The 6,313-nt window shown below is 46.9% G+C and overlaps 1 long non-coding RNA gene across 1 annotated transcript in view; it reads left to right on the top strand.

The window, feature by feature from the left end:
• The first annotated feature begins 3,862 nt into the window (after nt 1-3,862).
• LOC311106635 overlaps nt 3,863-6,313 on the top strand; it is a 14,533-nt gene continuing 12,082 nt past the window's right edge. Inside the window, exon 1 of the long non-coding RNA XR_014610345.1 lies at nt 3,863-4,159. This is a non-coding gene — a long non-coding RNA (uncharacterized lncRNA). The remainder of the gene's footprint in view (nt 4,160-6,313) is intronic.

Raw genomic sequence — 6,313 nt, forward strand, 5'->3', positions numbered from 1 at the left:
CCCGGACCTTGACCACTTACGCTGTGAAAGAAAATTACCCAGGCACAAAGCCCGAGCTCTCGTCTCCCCAAAACACATCACTGCACCCTTGTCATTAGAAGTGGAGGATCTATTAAAAACAATTATTGTAGCCCCTTCACTACAGCCAGTTTGGTCTTTGTGAGGTAGTGGATTTGCATCACTGGAAAAGGACAGAGTGGAAACAATGGAGGAGCTGTTCACTCAGAGTAAGACCACACTGTGATCTAAGAACATCATGGAGTGAAACGTGTGGAGGGAGAGATGGAAAGGGAAAAGGTTTTTAACCAGGTATGTATGTGAAGAAATCAGAGAAAATGTCCATGCTTGCTCGATTATCCTTGTATCACAGATAGAGATATACAGTATATTGATACCTGATCTGATTATCTTGAGCTATGTGTACATCTGTGTGTTAATGTAGTTGTCATCGTTGCGGTCATTATTGATTTGGACAATGTTGTTGTGATGGCAGTGTTTCCTGCCCCAGTAGATTGTGGTGCTCTGGGCAGTACTCTGCTGTGTATGTGACTGGCCAGTGGTGTTAGTGTGTGTGACTGGGCAGGGGTGTTAGTATGTGTGACTGGCCAGTGGTGTTAGTGTGTGTGACTGGGCAGGGGTGTTAGTGTGTGTGACTGGGAAGGGGTGTTAGTGTGTGTGACTGGGAAGGGGTGTTAGTGTGTGTGACTGGGAAGGGGTGTTAGTGTGTGTGACTGGGAAGGGGTGTTAGTGTGTGTGACTGGGAAGGGGTGTTAGTATGTGTGACTGGGAAGGGGTGTTAGTGTGTGTGACTGGGAAGGGGTGTTAGTGTGTGTGACTGGGAAGGGGTGTTAGTGTGTGTGACTGGGAAGGGGTGTTAGTGTGTGTGAATGGGCAGTAGGGCTACTTAAAGCAGGACTACATCTAGTGCTGTCATTACAGCTACAGCAGGCCTTTCTAGACAGAGAGGGGAGTGTGTGGGGGGTGGGGGGGGGTAGTAAAAGGGAAAGCGAGAGGGGTGATAGAGGGAGAAAGATAGTGAGTGAAGGAGAGAGAGAGTGGGTGAGGGAGAGAGAGAGAAAGAGACAAACCTTGCCATTGCATGTGGTTTGGGGTCTTGTAGACTGGTCTCCTGGCAGGAAGAGAGGAGGGAGAAGGAATACAACAGGAGAGTAAACATGAGAATGAGATGGAAGAAAGAGAAAGAGCGACAGAAAAAGATGGAGAGAAAAAGCCAGAGAGAGAGAGGCTAGAAAGAAAAAATTAGAGAAATAGAGGTGAGAGACGTGGGCATTGAGGCTTAATGAGAGAGAGAGAGAGAGAGAGAGAGAGAGAGAGAGAGAGAGAGAGAGAGAGAGAGAGAGAGAGAGAGAGAGAGAGAGAGAGAGAGAGAGAGAGAGAGAGAGAGAGAGAGAGAGAGAGAGAGAGAGAGAGAGAGAGAGAGAGAGAGAGAGAGAGCGATAGAAACACAGCTGAAGGAGAGAGAGACAACGAGGAGGTGAGAAGAAGCGTGTGAGTGATAGATGGGACGAAGGGAGAAGGGAATAGAGAAAGAGGGAGGAAAGGAGTTGGAAAAAAGAGCTGGTAAACAAAACGCCAAGAATAGAGTTACAGGGGTTGAGGTGAAGAAGAGGGTGAGCGACAAGGATAGAGGGACAGGGTTAGAGGTGAAGAAGAGGGTGAGCGACAAGGATAGAGGGACAGGGTTAGAGGTGAAGAAGAGGGTGAGCGACAAGGATAGAGGGACAGGTCAAGGAAAAGTGGATGCAGGAAGGAAAAGCTTTTGTCGTTTTTATTTTAAAGAAGGGAAGATAGTAGAAAGATAGTAGAAAGATAGTAGAAAGAAACAAAGGAATGAGGAAGAGACAAAATCGTCAAGAAAAATAAACCTGAGACGGTGAAGTAAGAGAACAGGGAGTAGTGAGAACCTTACTCTATCCAAGAAAACAAGGAAATACTATTCAGCAAAATGCTAAATAAAGACGGCAGGAGTGAAGGAAAGTCACAAAGGAAGCCTGGAGTAAAACAAAAAACAAAGACTTGGCTCCATACCAAGTTCTGAAGGAGTTTGGGACACTGGCACCACCCCTCTCGTTCCCCCACAGCCCCCCTCCCTGGTTTAGCTCTCCCCTATAAAGGTGATGTATGAGCTCAGAGCTGGATGTGCCCTTGTCAGGCCCTGCATCTGAAAATGGTGATGGATAGAGGGAGAGGGGGAGAAGGGGAAGGAAAGTAAGGAATGCAGGTGATGGAGGGATGACAGTGATGTAGCACTTGCCCCTCATACCGCCACGTCTCAGACAGCTGTTTAGCGATGGGGGCGCAAGGAGGGGGTGTTAGAGGTGGCGGGATGAGAAGTATGTGTGTGTGTTTGTGAGGGGACAGACGATAGGTATTTTGGGGGGTGCCCTATGACTTTGAGACGGCGAGCAATTTAGCAAGTTGAGAAGTAGAAGTGTGAAGGAACAGAGGACAAGCCTTCTATACTGCCTGGCCTGCTATACATGGGTGACATTATGTTTCAGTACTAGGGACAAGGCTATAACTCCTCTCCTGGCCTCACTGTGGCCTCCTCAGCCCTGCTCTGGCCTCTAGGCGAGCCCCAGGCTCCAAGGCCTTCTCCCAGTGGCTGGGGACCAGATCAGAGTCACAGACCCTACCACAGGCTACAAACTCCCTAGAGCCATATTAAGTGTAATTTGTCTATCGTTCCGTCTGTGTGTCCTTCTTTGCCTGTGTGCCTGTATCTGTGTATGTGTCCCTGTGTGTGTGTGTGACATTTATCCCCCACACAGCAGGTATCTGAGTCCCTTTCCCTATTAGCAACGGGGGCTTAGCCAGTCTCCCTTGGAGCCCAGTGGGTCTCCGACCAAGGACTCTGGGAATATCAGGAATATCAGTCACACAGCGCTGTGGAACGTGTGAGCGTCAGGCATAAATCAAAGAGCTTGTCCAGGGCCATCGTAAGGTGGCGAGAGTTTATGTTGTCCGAGTTTCACTGAGCTGTAAATCATATGGATGGACTGCAGGAAAGGACAGGAGATGGGACGGTGTCACAGAGGTGTCACAAAAGAGTCTGCGTCCTCACCACTGGGCTGGGTCACAATTCTCCTCGATGGCTTCCTTCTTTGTCTCCTTTCCCTAGAGATAGGACAAGGTGTCTGAGAAGACTGTTTCAAATAGAGCCCTAAGTCTTCTTGTCTCCTGTTGTTTGTGATCACATTTAGATAAAAGGTATGTAGAGTTAGCCAAGCACTCTTTCTTTCTTTCTTTCTTTCTTTCTTTCTTTCTTTCTTTCTTTCTTTCTTTCTTTCTTTCTTTCTTTCTTTCTTTCTTTCTTTCTTTCTTTCTCTCTCAATCGCTCTTTCAATCTCTCGCTCTCTCTCTTTAATGGAGAGAGGAAAGACAGAATCTGTTGCTTCTCTGTAACTCTCCTAAAGTAGGGCACATAGCAGGAGTAGGAAGGGGCAGGGGGTTGGGTCAGGGTGACATGGGTGACATGGGTGGAGTGAGAGAGCAGGGGAGGGGGGAGAGAGAAGCGGATTAGGAAGAGAGGGGTGGGGTAAATAGTTGAAAGGAGGAGAGGAGGGGTCAGGGGAGTAGAGGAAGGGAGGGGTGATGGAGGGGTCTGGGTATGGGACAGTTAGATGTGTGTGTGCGTTTGTGTGTGTGTGCGTGTGCGTTTGTGTATGTGTGAGTGTGTGTGTGTTTATGTGTGTGAGGTGCACATGTGACAGAGAGCAGTATTGACAGGCCAGGCCGATGTCCCTGAGAAAACCTTCAGAATTCAATCCTATCGATCTCACAGAGGAGTGGAGGACTCTGCCCCTGGACCTTACCCTGAGCCATTACACACACACACACACACACACACACACACACACACACACACACACACACACACACACACACACACACACACACACACACACACACACACATACATACATACATACATACATACATACACACACACACACACACACAGATACACAGATACACTTACCACCAACATTCACTCACCCACATGAATACTCAGAAATGCATAGAAACATTCAAAGGCACACACACATACGCATACCTGACCACCACACTTGGCTGTTCCTAAAGCTACAGGTGATATTCTCGACTCTTACCACGAAGATCTCACTAAGTTCTAACTGTAAGTATTATGCATACTTATCAGATTATGAGTGTGTGTGTGTCTTTCTAAGTGTATTTGTATGAGTGGTTCCATGCATGAGTGTGTGTCTGTGTAAGAGTGTGACTGAGTGTGTGTTTGAGAGGGAGCAGGGGGAGGAGGGGGAGGAGGAGGGGGAGGAGGGGGGCATGGGGTCCATGTGTTCTGTGACCTTGGTCACTGCTGAAGGGACCTAGTTTCTTGCCAAGCCAATCAATAAGCTAAACAGGCGGAGGATGGCTATTTGGAGCATGGGAAGCCAAAGTCAAATACTGATAGGTTATCTGCCTGTCCCAGCACCACTTCTGTGCAAATATTGGACCAGCACATTTTTCACGGTGACTTGCATTTGGAAAAAAAAGAAAGAGGGGAAGCTGGGAGAAGAGGACATGGTTCAGTGGTCCAGTGGGTACATCGCAGGGCATTACCCCCCCTTCACTCCCCCTCTTCCCCTCCTCTCCTCCTCCCTGCTCCACACCCTCCCCTCATCCCGCCTCCCTCGCCCTCCTCTAACCCCCCACCAACAAGTGCACATACTCTCTCGAGGGCATTAAAACACACATGCACGCACACACGCACACACGCACACACACACGCACACATGCACGCACACACACACACTAATTCAAGACTAGTAGAGAAATTACCAGGAATTTACCCAGAAATGTAAAACGGTAATAACGCCCTAATAATCAATGAATAATAGTCCTCATTGATACCACTAAATGTTCTGTTAATTTATATACCAGTGGAACAACATCGGGAAGGTTAGAGCATTGGGCCAGTAACTGAAAGGTCGCTGGTTCGAATACTCGAGCCGACAAGGTGAAAAATCTGTCGCTGTGCCCTTGAGCAAGGCACTTAACCCTAATTGCTCCAGGGGCACTGTACAATGGTGACCCTGGCCGTGAGCCCACTCCCTGCGGGTGTCTCAGGGGGAGATGGGATATGCAAGAAACACCTTTCCATTACACACTTGTGTGCAGCAGGACAAATATAAGCACCCCCCCAAATTATTATTATTATTATTATTAACAGTACCGTAAAAGAAAGTCCTACCCAATAGTTGTTTTTGATGGTGAAAGCTAAAAGTGAACAGGTGGAGACAACAGCATCTCTAGAACTGATCTGATCTCCAGTCAGTGATGGCAGCTGTATCTGATCAATTATGGATGAATGACCCATGTCAACCACTGTATTATAACTACTGGAGAACAAGCACCCAGTCCAGTGTGTGTGTGTGTGTGTGTGTGTGTGTGTGTGTGTGTGTGTGTGTGTGTGTGTGTGTGTGTGTGTGTGTGTGTGTTTGTTTGTGTATGTGTGAGCCACTCTGGAGAGAGCCCGCTGAGACGTTTCAAAGCAAAAGGTGTGTGTGTGTGTGTCAGATGTGTGTGTCAGGTGTGTGTGTGTGTGTCAGGTGTGTGTGTCAGGTGTGTGTGTGTGTGTCAGGTGTGTGTGTGTGTGTCAACGCCAGCAAGCGTTGGTACAGTACAGTAAACCCTGGAACAATGACTTCAAGAGCAGCACACAGAAAAACACATTAATTATGAGAGAGGAGGGATCAAAGCAGAACTGTGACATGAAATAAATGAATTAACGCTAGAAAAAATATTGCCATCTGGACTAAAGTTTTCTATATCTGACCGAGGAAAACTCAGACTGTTCAGATGCTTGGCACAGGTTGTTCTTTTGTTCTTTGCATCTTTCTAAAGGGGTATGAATATGATTATTATTATATATTATATAATGATGTATATAATATAATATATTCATTATATTTTATCGTACTTTCTGAAACAACACAAAGGTATATTAGATATTTGTCAAATCAACTTTTTGAGAATCTGGGGTATGTTCAGCGTTACAATTTTTTTTGGAAATACTACATAAAACAGAATTCAAGATAATTGCTCACTTCTGCAACAGGTAATTTTGTAGTGAGTTGGTAAATTCTGGACCATATAATGTACACAAGTGTATACTTGATAGAGGAGAATTCTCTTGGCTCTTCCTCTCTCAGCAGGGTGATGTTGATGTTTTCTGTTTGCTTCAGCCCTTATTCTTGTCTCCCTCCCTCCCTCCCTCCCTCCCTCCCTCACTCCCTCCCTCCCTCCCTCCTCCCTCTCTCTCTCTCTC

The sequence above is a fragment of the Coregonus lavaretus genome (genome assembly GCF_964263955.1).
Source record: "Coregonus lavaretus genome assembly, chromosome: 31".
NCBI classification, from domain to species: Eukaryota; Metazoa; Chordata; class Actinopteri; order Salmoniformes; family Salmonidae; genus Coregonus; species Coregonus lavaretus.